At 26.8% G+C, this 17420-nt stretch overlaps 1 pseudogene; it reads left to right on the top strand.

Moving 5' to 3' along the window:
- Nucleotides 1-17041, top strand: part of LOC149511769 (desmethyl-deoxy-podophyllotoxin synthase-like) — a 33758-nt pseudogene extending 16717 nt beyond the window's left edge.
- The last annotated feature ends 379 nt before the right edge of the window (nucleotides 17042-17420 follow it).

The raw sequence follows: 17420 nt of genomic DNA, 5'->3' as shown, positions 1-17420 counted from the left end.
ATAATAGGGAAATTTCAAAGTGCTAACAAATAGCACTGTAGTCTCTTTCTCAGTTAAAAGGGGTTATATTTAAGAAGCTACATCCCTCCATCTTTAAGCATATTCTTTAAAAGACTCAATTACCTTTTTTTTCATATTCTATAAAGATAAATAGTCAGGAGGCAGATCCATAATATACCGATATTGACTAATGAAATTATGAGCCATATCGCTCCAAGAAAGAATGCGGGTTCTGTCCAGCTGGATATACCATCTGGTAGCAGAGCTTGTAAGGTTGTCTTAAAAAATGTGCATTAATAATTTTTCATTATAGGCATGGGCTGTCATCTTCCGACAGTACATAATGATATGGGTTTTTGGGTACTTCGTATCATCATATTTTTCAAATTTTGGTACTTTAAATTTTGAGAAAATAACTACGTCTAGGACTAAGCATAGCCCAATAGCATCAACAGAACCATAAAATCTAATCCCTTCTAAGGCTCATAATCTTTGTTCAAGCATACTAATCTTTGAATCTTCTTAAGACTCCACCACCTTTACTTTTTTTTCTCTTTCTCTTTCAAGTCATCTAGATCAGGAACTTGAATCAATTTTACTATCTTTTCAGTAAAGACAAGATTTACATAGCTATGGTAATGTCCTGGATTCGAAGTTGATAGTATTTCGGGGTATACAAGATATGTGAATTATTGTGGTGAAATATCCTGTGTGGGCTAGACTTGTTATGGACCAAAACCTAGAAGATACAAAGGGTCAGCCACTTCTTGTGATGGGAGGCCTTGTTGGCTTGTATTTTTTTCTATTTTTTTCCCTTGTTCAACTTATTGAGAGCGTCTAGAATCTTGCTCAACTCATTCTCAATCTTTTCCTGTGCTTTCTCTAATTTTTTAAATCTGTGAGAATTTTCTTGCTCTATTTGTCTGACTCTAGCTCTTGTGTTGTATCGATGGATAGGGTTATCGCTAGATGAAACTATCCTTGAACCTTGAATACCATATCTTAGAATTAGTAAATTTGTATGACTATCTCATGGTTACTTTGTTAAGTGTAATGAGTGAGAATGCAATGAATGAAAATGCACTTATGCAAAAAATATTTGCCTTAAGACGGTGCTTAACTAAAAGACTTCATTTATTCCAAAGAGTTTTTATTTACATTAAGTTTATCATCCTAAAGTTATAACTATAAAATCATTTAATCTATTCATACTGGGCTCTGGCTTCCTCGATGAAGTTTAATAGACGCTGCCCATATTCTCCTACTGGAGCCATCACGTGTTTCAATGCCTCTGCCTCTTCTACTATCTCTCTTGCCTTGCATACCCTCTTACAAATTTGGGTCGCTAGGTGCTCAATGTATTTTTGTCTTCCTAAGTTCTCTCTTTTACCACACCAGACTTGGTATGATAACTCTCTATGCTCTCTAACCAACGTAGCAATATGATTTTCTTGTTCATTCAACTTTTGTCTCAACCTGCTTAGGTAGCTATTCAACATGTTATTCTCTGTCTATACTTGGGTACTTTTTTTTTCCAATTCAGTATATTCTTGTTTCAATCTTGCATTCTCTTTAGTCAATTCAACAACTGCTATCTCTTTGGCCCTTTCTCTTACACATAACCTCTTATGTTCTTAGTGTAACTCTGCTAGGTTTTCAATAGCTGTATCATGTTCTCTAGCAATTTTACAAACTCTGGCTTCATATATTTTAACTCTATCTTTCCACTGATCTTTTTTTTCTCGAAGCTTCTAGATTTTTTGCTTTAACTTATCCTTTTCAGACTCAAATTCTTTTGTCGCAAGCTCTAATTCTGATGGTGTCTTTTCAAGCTTTCCTCCTGTTAGCGGTTGAAAGCTTTCATAAGTGAATACCATTTCCTGTCTTCGTTTTGCTCTCCAAAGCAAATACCCTAGAATGACTTTATCAATAAACGATCCAAGACTCACTCTTCGAGGGTTTTTCTATGCTTTAATCATCTCATTGATCCTTTGAAATGTTTTTGGCTCACTGTAAGAGAAATCTAACTAATGAAGCCCATGGGTCATAAGAATGAACTGTTCTGCCCCAAACTGTCTTTTCACTAGAAGTGGTGCATAACTTGTTGCTTCCCATAAACCTAAAAGTGGGACCACAGTATTATCTCTTCACTAATACAACATAAGTTCACGATTCATCCATGGGACCAACCATCTTACTTAGGCACTGGTCAATTTTTGTAAGAAAGCTATCCACTCTTTTTTAGACTTTTGTTCTGACCACTCACTTTCATAGAATTCCTTGATCAGAGCTCGATTATAGTTGTAAAGCTTTGAGAAAGCACATTTTCTCTATTCGAAGTGGCTTTTCATCCATAAGTATAATAACTATATACAGCCTATAAAATACCTTCCATTTTAAATACAGTAACTTAAAGATCTGATAATCTCTGATAATCTCTGATAATATTACCGTTGAAGGGTTACAACCATTGATCACACTCTCGAAGAAGTCAACCACCACTATTTCAATGTAACCCAAAACCTTTGAAAAGATCACCATTCCGTATATAGCTAAGGTAAATATATCTAACCCCCGTTCTTCATTGGCATGTTGCACTAGAAACTCATGAAAGAACTTCCAAGGTAGACAAACCTATTCTTGTTTCTTCTTTGTATGAGAATCCATAACTTCTTTGTCTATCCCCATGAGTTAAGCCAAACCCTTAGAAAATCCTAACTTGTATTTTTTGACATATATCTTATCAGGAGCCTTGAGGTGCAAACCCAACAAAGTCAAATATTCTTCAATGGTTAGTGTCATATCTACTTCATTGAAGATGAAACACTTATATGTAAGATCCCAGAAATATGTTGTAGCTTTGATTAGTTGATCATCGACAACTACTGCGAGAAGGTGTGCTCTATGTCTATATCTCTAGCAAAACTTTTCTTGTCTAGCTGGGCTCATCTTCTTCCATATATCAACCAATTCTTCTAGATTATTTTGTTTGAAGAGGATGGATGTTTCTTAAGATAGGGTAGAATCATAGTCGATTGGTAAACAATCCCCCATCTTTAGTTGCATCTTTTTTTATTAGATTTTTATTTCATTGGGTAACTTACAATGAGCTAATACAGATGAAAAGTAAACTAATCGTTCTATGGAGTCTATGAAAAAGTTTTTGTTGAAGATCATCTTTCAAGCAAATGTTCTTTATGCAACTTTATGATATGAGCATGAACCAATGCAAAAGAATAAGAGAAAAGGTTAGTACGCCCAAAAAAAAGGAATAAATAAATAACTAAGTAAATTAAAACATCACATAAAATAAGAGGAATGAACTCTATGCTTTTGGTCAATTCTAAAAGGGAAAGATGATGGCTCTTAAGGTTAGACACTCTTAAGGTTCACTATATGTGGTTTGAGGTTAAAGTCTAAAGGTTCTCAAATTGCTCCTTACGTCATTGTCCATCACAGACTAGTAAGGCACCCTAATCCTCATCTATTACATGCTACAAGCAAAAAAAGTTCAATTTGAGTGGGAGTATTTCGCTAGCCACTGCGGAGGTATTAAACCTTACGAAAGTAAGAGGTATTTTACTCTCTTCTAAAAGGACGAAGCTCGGGTATAGAGCTCATGTTATGCATATGTATATGAATGACATAATTAATAAAGCAAATAAACATGAATGAATAAAATATATATATATATACAAAAAGGTTCAATTTTATTAGACTTTTGGATAACATAAATTTATTTGCTGGCCTGATTCTTAGACATCCCTAGTGGAGTCACCAAACTATCATAATGTCTAGATCCGAGACTAAACAGAGTCCAGCAGCATCGATAGAACCATAAAAACCCACTTCTTCCACTGCTCATAACCTTTGTTCAAGCATACTAATTTTTGAATTTTCCTGAGATTCCACCACCTTTGCTTTTTCTTTCTCCTTCTCTTCCAAGTCATCTAGATCAGGAACTTGGATCAGTTCTACTACCTTTTGAGTAAAGACATGACTTACATAGCTATGGTAATGGCCTGGGTTTGAAACTAATGGCATTCTAAGGTATACAGGATATGTGAACTGCAATAGTGGTATATCCTGTGTGGACTGGGCTTGTTGTGGACCAAACCTAGAGGATATACAGGGTCAGCCATTTCTTATGATGGAGGGCCTTGTTGGCTTGTATTTTCTTCTATTTTTTCCTTTTTTCCAGAATCTGGATCAACCACCTCAGATTTTTAACCTCTTATTGGTTTCAGTCCATGCTGTCACCTTGCACCACCACCAACTATCGAAGACTGTCTCTATTTTTAGTTGGGTGTTTTCTTTATTTTACTGTTGATTTTTTGTGTTGTTACCAGTGTGAATTTTTAATCCCAACATGACTCATCTATCAGCTTTGGGTGAACATCCGTGAACATTCCTGCCAATAAGGCTGCATCGATCATTGGCAGTTACTTTTTTAGTCTCAAATCGAAAGAAATGAAGCAGATGCTTAGCTCTCCTAAACTTTTTTTTTTTGCTTTTATTTTTTGTGTCTCTTTTGTGATTCTCCCTAATCTCTCTTGGTACTGCAAACCTGAAGCTTCCCTAAGACAAAAATCATAAACCACCGAATAACACCTAAAATTAGCCACCAAGCCGCATGTTGTTTAATGCTGCTTGCCAGTCTCCAGCACCTCAAAGAACTTATTCTAACCTTCTTTTTTATGAAAAACCCGACCAAAAATAGTAACCCAAAAATCACCCTCCAAGTCTTTCCTTCACCATTTTTTGTTTTTCTCCCCTCTTTTGCTTTTGTGTTTGTGCTAGTTTTTATAAAACCTAGCAAAGGTGTTCCTACTTAACTAGGAATTCACCACTTTCAGATTACCACAAAAACATCAAATTTATCAAATAGAAATTGGAACCAACTTTAACTCTTTGCCACCATCCATTCACGGCATATTTTTTCAATTTTTAATTGTTTTACCTCAAAACTGATGATAAATAAAAAAAAAAAAGGATAAATCCAAAAAAGATCATCCCAAAAATAAGACCAAAATAAAAAATTTAAAAAAATGGCCAATTAGGCCTAATAATCTGGGTCCTATGGGTTGAGGCTCGGACTCTATTGAATTAGGCCTAATAGGCTTAGACCCGGACCAATTAGGGTGTCTACAAGGTGATTATGAAGACTCGTACCTTTTTTTATATTTATAAAATATAGATCTATCTTCAAACATAATCTGTTAGTCAATGACTTCGATGCATAAATACCCTTAAGCTTATCTCACAAATTCCTTGGAGTACTCTCAGTCAATACAATATACTTTACCTCTAGGGCTAACGTCAATCTAATAATACTAATAGTTTTTTTTTTAATTCTATTTCAATTACTGTCAAACATTCCTCAGGTTTACTTCTTTCTAATGCCTGATTCAATCCTTGTTATACTAATAGATCTTGAATCGTACTTTACCATCATATGAAATTACTTTTTTCATCAAATAATGGAATTTCAAACTTAGGCATAGGCATTCTAATTTCACAAAGCAACTCCTATTATTGCAGACATGGACTGTAGCAGCTGAATCTAAACCTAATCTTTATCAGCTTTCAAAGTCTGAGTTTCATCCACACAAGTAATCAAAACAACATTATCATCATCAACCACGACAATAGCAATGTCACTCTTCCTTTCATCTGATTTTTTTTCATCATTTGCCATTTTGAAAATAGCCATATCCCTTCTTAGCTTCTTGTAATGCACTTAGATATGTCCATTTTCACCACAATAATAACATTCTATATCACTATAATCTCTATCTCTTAACTTGGATCTCTCTCTTGATCCATCAATTCTCTTTTGAGTCATCTCTCGATTAAAACCCTCTACAGCTAGTGTACTCCCTCCAGGTTATAAGTTCTGTGTTCCCATAAACCTTTCATTCTCACATAATAGGACAATCACATTATCCAACTTCAAAATAGACTTACCTACTAACAAAGTCTGAATTAAAGGTCTATAAGACTTAGGCAAAAGTGACAGCAAAATTAAAGTCTTCTTTTCATCTTCTAACCCATCAATAGAAATCACCAGCAATTGAAAAACCAATATATTAAACTCATTTAGGTGATTATGAAAACTCATACTTTTTTTTTTTAGAGAATACAGATCCAACTTCAAACATAATCTATTAGTCAATGACTTCGATGCATAAATACCTTCAAGCTTATCTCATAAATTCTTTGGAGTACTCTCAGTCAATATACTATACTTTACCTCTGGGACTAGCGCCAATATAATAGTACTAACAGCTTTTTTTTATTTTATTTCAATTGCTATCAAATATTCCCTCAGGCTTATTACTCTCTAATGCTTGATCTAATCCTTGTTGCACTAATAGATCTTGAATCGTATTTTATCATAACATGAAATTATTTTTTTTATTAAATAACAAAATCTCAAACTTAGGCATAGGCATGCTAGACATACCTTCTTAGACATCTTAAAATTCCTACTTCACGACCTCTTGGGCCTACCTCTTCTTCTTCCCACAAACCTCAAATCTCGAACCTTGCTCTGATACCACTTGTTGGGAAATCAACACGCACACATAGCACCCACGAACAAAATAATAAGTTCAAATAAAAAATAAAAACACACAAATATATTTGTTTCAACCCAACTCAAAATGGCCTACTCCAAACCTAATCTCAAAATGGCCTACTCCAAACCTAATCTACTATTAAATAAATCTTTACAACGGAGAGACTTTTGGAATGAGAAAAGTCACCAAAAACTCCTTACTCAAAACTTAATCCAAAACCTAATTACACATTTTTAATAGCCTACTCATTTAGCTATTCTCTTAGTGTCTAACTATTTAAGATTATCAAACCAAAACAAAAATATCTTATTTATAAAGGTTAAACTCCTTATACCTTTACAAAACTCCTGATGCGAAATATAAGACAAACTCAAAACTCTTATAACTTTTGATGTGGGATTCTGAGATTCAAGGAAAATCCCAACAGTTTCTTCTCCAGAAATTGCTAAAGAGATTATGAAAACACGATATCATCTTTGCTTATAGGCCTTTTGTTGTTGTTCCAATGATCACCACTTATGGGTATACAGATATTGCATTTGTACCATATGGAAACTATTGGAGACAACCGAGAAATTTTTGCATGATGGAGCTTCTCAATGCAGCTTGTGTCCATTCATTCCAATCAATAAGAGAAGGGGAAGTGTTGAATCTCATCAAAAGGATACAAGTAAAAGATGGAGTTCCTGTCAATCTTGGTGAGAAAGTTTTCTCGACTACATATGCCATAACAGCAAGGGCAACCTTTGGTGAAAAATGCAAAGACCAAGAAACATTCATATCAGTTATTTCAAAACATTCCAAGATGAGTTCAGGTTTCTTCATTGCCGAATTTTTTCCTTCACTTAAAGTGCTTGATCTTGTTTGTGGTCTAAGGCATAAAGTTGAAAATATTCATGGAGAGGCTGACAGGATACTTGGCAATATTGTTAATGACCACAAAGAGAGTAGAGCAAGAGCAAAATGCAGAAGTGAAGAAGTAGAGAAAGATCTAGTTGATGTTCTTTTAAGGCTTCAGGAGCATGGTGAACTTCCCTTATCTGACAGCAACATCAAAGCCATTATACAGGTGAGTTTTATTCACTACATCGACCTGTAACAGAGTAATTGTTCCCAAAGTACGTCGTGAATTTTTTTTTAGAGTAAACTGCAAGAGCTATTTTGGATTCCATTTAGAAAAAGTTTCCTCATCTTTTGGAGGGAAAATAGAGTTAATCATCATCATGACTCTACTTGTTTTGTATAATGAATAGTTAAAGCAAAATATGTCATGCTATTCTTTGAAAGTTCAAACACAGTCGACTTAGGCACATACGAATTGACTCATTCTTTCAGAAACAAGTTTTTCTCCATCAAATATCTTGAGAAAATTTTGGTAAATTTTAGTGGCCTAAAGCTATTATGCTTTTTTTTTAGGACATTTTCAGTGGTGGAAGCGAGATATCAGCAACAACTGTAGAACGGGCAATGTCAGAAATTATTAAAAACCCTAGGGTTATGACAGAAGCACAAGCTGAGGTAAGAAGGGTACTTGAGGACAAGGAAATGTAAATGAAACAGGCATTCCTGAACTTAAGTATCTAAAATCTGTTATAAAAGAGAATGTAGCTATTTTGATTCCAAGAGAATGTAGCTAGGATTGTGAGGTTAATGGATTTGAGAATCCTTCCAAGACAAGAATCATTGTCAATGCCTGGGCAATTGGAAGAGATCCTAATTATAGGCCTGAACCTGAAAAGTTTTATCCGGAAAGGTTTCTGAATAGTTCAGTTGATTTCATGGGGACAAATTTTGAGTTTATCCCTTTTGGGGCTGGACGGAGGATATGTCCTGGCATACTATTTGTACTAACTAATGTGGAGCTACCACTTCCCCAATTGTTGTTCCATTTTGATTGGAAGTTGCCAAACGGAATGAAGCAAGAAGATATAGACATGACTGAGGCCATTGGCTTGACTTTCAGGAGGAAAAATGAACTTCTCCTAGTTCCTACTCCTTACCATTTCTTCCAATGTAGCGTAGAAGCACGCGGAAGAAGATCTTATGCTGCATTATTCTATGTACTATTGTTTGGGCCACCAGCCCACTATCATAGGCAATGCTATCGATTTTCTTGCTTGTAGTGCATAATGAAATGTTCAATTCCGTATTAATATTAATGTGCGCGCTTACACACACTTGTGTGTGTGTGTATATATATATATATATATATATATATATATATATATATATATATATATATATATATATATATATATATATAATAATTTTTAACACATGCATGACGCACGTATAATTTTTATCTCTAAAAATTTATATTAATAAAATTTTTTTGATATTATGATAACAATGATAAATAATATTAATTTAATTTTGATTTTGATATAATGTAAGTAAATTTTGATAATTTTTTAATATTAATTTAATTTTGATTTTGATATAATGTAAGTAAATTTGATAATTTTTTATATAATTTTGATTTTGATAGCTTTTGATAAAATTTTAGTAATTTTTGATACAATTTTAGTAATCATTGATAAAATTTTAATAACCTCTTGATGTTGATAAAATTTTGGTAATTTTAATAATTAACCATTTAGTAACTTATAATATACTTTTAATAATTGTTGATAAAATTTCAATTATCATATATTTAACAATGAATCCAGTAAGAATGCTCAGATTTAATTTTAGTATAAGATAATTTTTTATATAATAACAATATTATTTTCATTCAAATTTAGAATTTTTTTCACTAAATTTTTTATTAAATAGGTTCGTGATAAATTTATCCAAATCTCCTAAGATAAAATTTCAAGTTTCGTTTCTACTAATAATCAAGATTCAATTTCTAACCACTTTATGTCCAAAAAGTTTATCAATAATTTACAATTAAGTTATCATTAATTTATTATTATATTATCAGCAAATTACTACTAAGCTATCAATGATATATTATTAAATTATCAATAATTTACTACTAAATTAGTATTGATTTACTATTAACTTATGAATGATTTATTATTAAGTTATGAATGATTTACTATTAAATTGTTAATGATTTACTATTAAATTATTGATGATTTGTAATAAAATTATAACTGATTTATTATTAATTTATTAATGAGTTACTACAAAGATATTAATAATTAATAATTTACTACTAAATTATCAATAATTTACATATAAATTATCAATGAGTTACTATTATGTTATTATGCGTTTACTATTTTGTTATCTTTAATTTGCTATTTAGTTTTTTGTTATTTACTATAAAATAATCATAAATTTATTACAAAATTAATCATGATTCATTATCAAGTTATCACTAATTTATATTAAATTATCTATAATTTACTATTAAGTTATTAATGATTAACTACTACTAAGTTATATCGATTTACTTTTAAATTTCAATAATAAACTACTAAATTATCATTGATTTAATATTAAATTATTTATAACTTACTACTAAATTTATCTATTAATTACTACTAAATTGAAATTTACTTACTATTAAGTTATTTCTAATTTATTATTAAGTTATAATTAATTTTTTATTAAGTTATTAATAATTAACAACTAAATTATCACTTATTTTTATTAACCTATCATTAATTTACTAATATGCTGTTATGCTTTTAAAACCATGAAACATGGAATTTGAACAACTCACTAATAATATATGAGAAAATTTTCTTTTTATATAACAACATTATTGTTTTATTTAACTTTCGATTTTTTTCACTAATTCTTTTTATTGAATAAGTTCGTGATAAGTTTATCCTAGCCATAAAAATGAAAGTTTTAACTTTGTTTCTATTAGTAACCAGGGTTCAATCATAAGCAACTTCAAATATAAAAAAATTTTCAATGATTGACAATTAATTTATCAAATATTTACTACTAAGTATGAAATATTTACGTCTAAATTATCAAAGATATTTACTTATAATTTATGAATGATTTCCCATTAAGTAATAAAATATTTATCATTATGTTGTGAATGATTTTTATTAAATTGTTGGTGATTTACCACTAAGTTATTGATAATTTATTATAAAGCTATAATTAATTTACTATTAATTTATCGATAATTCACTAAAAATTTATCAATAATTAACTAATATACTACTAAAGTATCATTGATTTACAATTAAGTGATTAGTAATTTACTATCATGTTATTAGTGATTTATTGCTAAGTTATTAATTTACTATTAAATTATCAATTATTTATTATTACATTTTTATATATTTACTATTGGAGTATCATTGACTTACCACTTAATTTTTGATTATTTACTACAAAATTATTATCAATTTATCACTAAATTATCTACGATTCACGATCAAGTTGTTATTAATTTATATTAAATTATGCATGATTTATTATTAAATTATTACTGATTAACTATTATGTTATAAATTATTTACTGCTAAGTTATACTGATTTACTTTTAAGTTTTTAATGATTAAGTACTAAATTATCAATTATTTACAACTAATTTATTATTGATTTACTATCAATTAATTATATTAAACTGAAGTTGATTTACTATTAAATTATTACTAATTTCTACTAAATTATTATTGATTTATTACTAAATTATCAATAATTAACTACTAAATTATCACTTTTTTTTGTTAAGTTATCCTTGATTTAGTATTATGTTATTATACATTTACAACTATATTATAATTGATTTACTATTAAGGTATTATCATATGTTATTATATTATTACGGATTTACTATACGGATTTACTAAAAAGTTATCAATTATTTATTACTAAATTATTGTTCATTTATTATTAAGTTATCATTAATTTATCAATAAATTATCGATGATTATTACTATATTATATTGATTACATTTAACTTTTCACTGATTAATTACTAAGTTATTAATTATTTACTACTATGTTATCATTAATTTATGTATATCCAAAAAGAAAATAATCACAATGCATGCTAAATTATGTAATTTGTAAGATAGAGAAAAAAACAAGAAAAAGTTCAAGTTTAAATGATTTGAAAAGTATGAGTAAATGCTCTTAATTTACTCCAAAGCTTAACATGTAATAATAAGTTAAAATCATAACTTTTTTTACTAATATAAGTATTAAAACTAAAATAAATAAATATATAATATATATTAAGTAAATATTTTAAAGATTTTCTTCAAATTTTTTAGTTCATGGTAAAATAGTAGATATTAAGATAAGCATTATTGATGATTTGATTGAATTATTAGTATATATATTTTCATACTTGTTAGCGAACTAAAATTGTATATAAAATACTGAAAGTTTGGAAGTATTCTATCATCAATGGAAGTAATAAACTTTACCTTATGTTTTCTATTTTTAAGTATACAATTTTAAGTAAAAATTTTGTTATATATATGATAAAAGTAATTTGAACTTATTTACTAAATAAAATTTATAAAAATTAAACAAACAAAATTTTAAAAAATATTATATTCATAATAATTATTTTCGCATTCTTCATAATTTTTTTTTTTACTAAATGAAAACATGATATATTTTAAATTGTTACTTCATTCTAATTACCACCATTCAAAATAGCTTTTTGGATATTTTGATGTCAATCAACTTCTCCATTTAGAAAAAGTAAAGAATGTTTCACATTCTCCATAAAAAAATTTCTTTTACTAAACGAAAAGATAATATATTTTTAATTGTTACTTCACTCTTATTACCATCATTCAAAATGACTTTTTTGATATTTTGATGTCAATTAACTTTTTCACTTGTAAAGAGTAAAAAATATTATAAAGAGTTATAACAACCAAAATAATATTTAACTTTATGCTATCTTCATGAACGAGTTTGAGCTATGAAATGTTTGAATTGTCTTCTTTGACTTATATAATAGTAACTTGATTAACAAATGAATAATTATAAATTTGTTGATTAATATTAACATTTGTACAATATGAATTTTAAAATCCTCAAAACAAATATTTTAATCTCTACAAAACTTGGGCATAAGGATTTTTTTCTAAAATTGTCATATATAACTCTATCACTTTTGTACTTAAATTTTTATTGTATTGTGTTTTCATTTTATTTTGAAATTTATTACAACTGTCATAAAAATATAGTTAAAATAGCATGAATTAATAAATTCAAACTTGAAACAATTCAAAACTCAAATTAAATATAAATAAAATTTTTACTTATTTTAAAATTTAATTTAATTAAAAATAATATAATACACGTTATTATAAAATTGAACTAACTTAACTTCATTTCAATTAATTTTAAAACGTTAACAACTTAGTAATTATTTAAAATCTAAAATGAATGAATATAATCAAAATTTGAATTGAAATAATAACCCAATTAAAATCCAATATTAGTAATTCATCTTCTGTAATAATTTAAAAGCTTTTTTTTTTTATTTAAGTTTCTTTTCCCTTTATCTTCAATGTTTTATTTTTGTTGTTTTTGTGGTTAAATTACTTAATTAATTTTAAGAGAATTTCTAAAGTGAAATTGAAATTGTAAGTAATTCAATATACTTATTTTTTATTTAAATTTAGGATGATTTAAATCTACCTTTTTAAATAAAAAGAAGTATGCATCAATTATTAAGTCAAATGGGCTCAAATGTATAAGTGAATAATTACATATGCTATGAATAGAAATAGATGATAAAACTTGATTTAACCTAATTGATCGCTGATCCTAAGTCTAAAATCTAACTTGAAATTATAAGAAGTCAAAATTAAAAATAATTGAAATACTAAAACACACAATTAAATAAAGATTTATCAAATAAATTTTGATAATGAATGCCTTTAAATCACTTTTAAATTTAGTTAAATTATAATTTATAATAATTTTTTATTTTAGATGTAAAGTGATAATTAATTTGATAAATTTCAATTCCTTTGAACAAATATTATCTAATATGATAACCTCAAAAATTTTTATATAATAGTTAATATTCTTCAACTAATATAAAATGGATAATTAGAATATAATGTTTCATCAAATAAAAATGTTTCATATTAATCATAAAAAAGTTTGATAATGTATTTATATATTTTTTTATTGAAACATCATATAACATTAACTTTTTTTGTCATATAAATGTGATAGAGTTATGCATAACTAATCAATCTTTCATTTTATTTTTTTGCTTAAAATAATCTTCCATTGGTGCTTTTATAAATTAATTATAATGGTACTTTTGATAAACTAAAAACTTAAATTTTCTTTTATTTTAAAAATTTTATTATACATAAATTTTAATTATACAAAATATTAAAATACATAATTTTAAAAAATAAAATAAAATCATATCTTGAAAGAATTCATCAAAAATAATTAATTTTATTTTACTTGATAATTTTTTACTTAAAATAATTCATGTTAGATCATTCAACCACATGGATTATTTGATGTGAAAAATCATTTTACTTATAAAAAGAGTCAAATAATAAAAATATATATATGTAAATTAAAATTTCTATAAAAATTACTAATGACATTTTGATCAATCACTTTTAACATTTTTTAAATTAAAATTTTATTAAAAGTATTTTAATCAATCACTTTTAATTTTTTTTTTAGTCTAATAATAAAAAGAAAGAGTCTAATAGTAAAAAAATTCATATAAAAACATTTACTAAAGATATTTTAAGCGATCACTTTTAATACTTTTAAAATTAAAATTTTAAAATTTTAAACAATTTAATTTTACATAAACTCTATTTTTAATTTTAGTTGATTTCAATTAAATTTAAATAAATTAATAAAAGTTATACATATTTAAGAATAAATTTATTAATTTAAAATTTTATAAAAATATTTAAATCGTTCATTATTAATAGTTTTAAAATTTACACTTTTATATATAAATGATATATATGTTGTATCAGTTGAAACCATAAAGGATTCATCTTATCATTGAAATTGAGAATCAAATATTCTATTAATAGATGATTTAAAATAATAAATGAAGAATTATGGAGGTAAGAGTTGAACTAATGAAAAATCTAGAAACCACTAGGCAGATAGGAATGCTTTGACGTTAGCATTAAATCAAAGGTGGATCTTTTCTAAAGCGCTTAGATGCATCCAATGGATAAAGCCTAGTACCAAAACTCAAAGGCTGTTAGCCCTGTTGTTCCATTGTTGCTTCCCAGAGAATATAAACAATGATTATATCCATTTTCGGGCTTCTAATTTATCTCATCAATATCACTGCAGTTCTTTGCTTAAAAAGAGGTTCTCGGTGCCTTCATTAAAATCCTGAGTTCCTGACATCTATCTGGTGAAGTATCACCCTGGAAATACTATGCTTAAGAATAATAATAATATCTTCAGTAGAACAATCTTCAAGCAGTAGCAGCTTTGTCTTTATGGCAAAAGAGAGAGACATGTCTATAACATATATATGTGATATGTACATGATATGTGACGCCTTCAATTCCAAATAAAAAGAATATATGAATATGGTATAACATAAATATATCTAAATTTAAATTTATGAAACATTTTTTGTGATACAAAATTATGATATTTTTATATAAAAATAAATAATACGTCGTAAATTAAGTATGGATCTCCATATCATCTATTTATTCTATATAAATATATGAATTTTAAAAGTGTTAAAAGTTATTGATTTAAATACTCCTATTAATTTTAAAATTAATAAATTTATTTTTAAATATATAATTTTTTAATTTATTTAAATTTAATTTAAATAAACTAAAATTAAAAATAGAGTTTATGAAAATTAAACTACTTAAAATTTAAAAATTTTAATTTTAAAAGTATTAAAAGTAATTGATTAAAATACACTTATTATATTTTTATAAAATTTAATTTAAATAAAATTTTTTATTATTATGCTTTTTTTATAAATAAACTCAAAAAGTTCTAAAAATAATTAATTAAAATACCCTTAATAAAATTTTAATTTTAAAAAGGTTACAAGTCATTGATTAAATACCATTACTAGTTTTTATAAATTTCATTTTAAATTAATTTTATCTTTTATTACTACACATTTTTTATAACTAGACTTATATTAAGACACAAAATTGGATTTTTCTTCAAATAAAAGTATAAATAGAAGGATATAAAAAATTATTAGTATGCATAAAAATGAAATAATTATATTGAATTTGGTTCTCTATTATTGTGAAAACAATTGCACATGTAATTTACATTGATAAATAAATTCACTAAAAATAATTATAATTAATTTATTAAAGCATATTTATTTTTTTTATTTTTGCACTTTAAATATTATTTGAATTGATTTACTAACGATATATGTATGTTAATAATTTTATTATTTATATGTTTATGAATTAATTATTGACAATATTATTAAATCATTTTATTTTCTTAAAATAATTATTTAATATATGTCATTTTTATAATTTAACTTGATCACTATAATTATTTTTTTTTTTTTTTACATTTTTTTCTTCCAAAATTTTATAATTATCGTTCTGAAGTTTATTGTCATATAATAAATGCCCAGAATCCCCAATCTAATGTGACAAGGGTTACTCATATGATTCTTGTAATTAATAAATTACACTGTATAGACTTCACCAACTTTGAGAGTCAAGAAAGAAAGATAATTAATGACAACGATTCCTATTTACAAAAGTGCCCATTTGAACAATTTTTTGCGGTGCCTGTCAATCGCTGAGTTCCCCTCTAGTCTATTTCTTAACGAAGACCAAGAATTGGTGACTTAGATCAGTAATTGTACCAGAATTAGCGTTCATAATATGTCACAAGTGGCTGTAGATGGTTGATGTCAATTTTAAAATAGACAACTTAACCTTACAGACAACTGTTATATCATGGAAAACACAAAAAATCATAAAATATATAATAAATTAATTAAAAACCCAGCAACCGCGAAAAATTAAAAATAAATATGATAATTTAAAATATGATAGGATAGAATGATATTAATACGACATAAATAAAAATTATAAAAATAATATAATTTAAAATTTTAATAATTATTATATATAAATTTAATAAAATTAAAAATATATATTTTATATTTTCGTATTAATATAAATTATAATATAATATAAATATATAAATTTTAATATTTTACATAATAAAATCTACTTTCACACTATTTAAGTGGTAATTCTAAATCTAAGACAAACAAATCTATTCAAAATTTTTGGCTAGAAAACTTGGTACTTCTCTGACTAAAGCAGCTATTTGGTGAAATTAATTCTACCAAATCCCAGCAAGGAATTCAATATGACAAAAATATTTTGATCAAAGCTCCTACGCAGTCTCTCCTTTCTACGCACGTGGTGCAGAAATTAAAGACTGCTGACGGAAACCACCCAGCAACCATGACTCAACTACGAAGCAGCTGCCGCCATAGCCTATGGATCACTTTTTTAAGTAAGTACTTGAACCGTGAAATTTGACTCAAACCTAACAAACCGTCCCAATCCATATGAATCTAAATTAGATTCAATTTAATTTGATAAAAAATAGTTAACAACTCAAATTTTCTATGAACCGAAAAATAAATATGAAATTATATTAATTTAATTTTAAAAATCAAGAATTTGAATATAAAATAATTAATAAAAATAATTCGAGTGTTAAATTCAAAATGATTAAATTCAAAATAATTTAACTTAAATTTTTTTATCCAAAATGATTTAATCCAAATCCGATCCAAATTATTCATTTGAGATGGAAACAATATTTTTAGTCAAAGTTCTTCAAGTCCAAAATTTGGATATTGTTTTGATAAACTTTGCAGACTAATTTTATATGTATAACTTTGCAAATCAATAC

This window comes from Durio zibethinus, chromosome 25, assembly GCF_047325235.1.
Source record: "Durio zibethinus cultivar Kanyao isolate XHJ-2024 chromosome 25, ASM4732523v1, whole genome shotgun sequence".
Lineage (NCBI taxonomy): Eukaryota > Viridiplantae > Streptophyta > Magnoliopsida > Malvales > Malvaceae > Durio > Durio zibethinus.
Note: the sequence above shows the minus strand (reverse complement) of the source record. Positions and strands in the feature narration are given on the sequence as shown.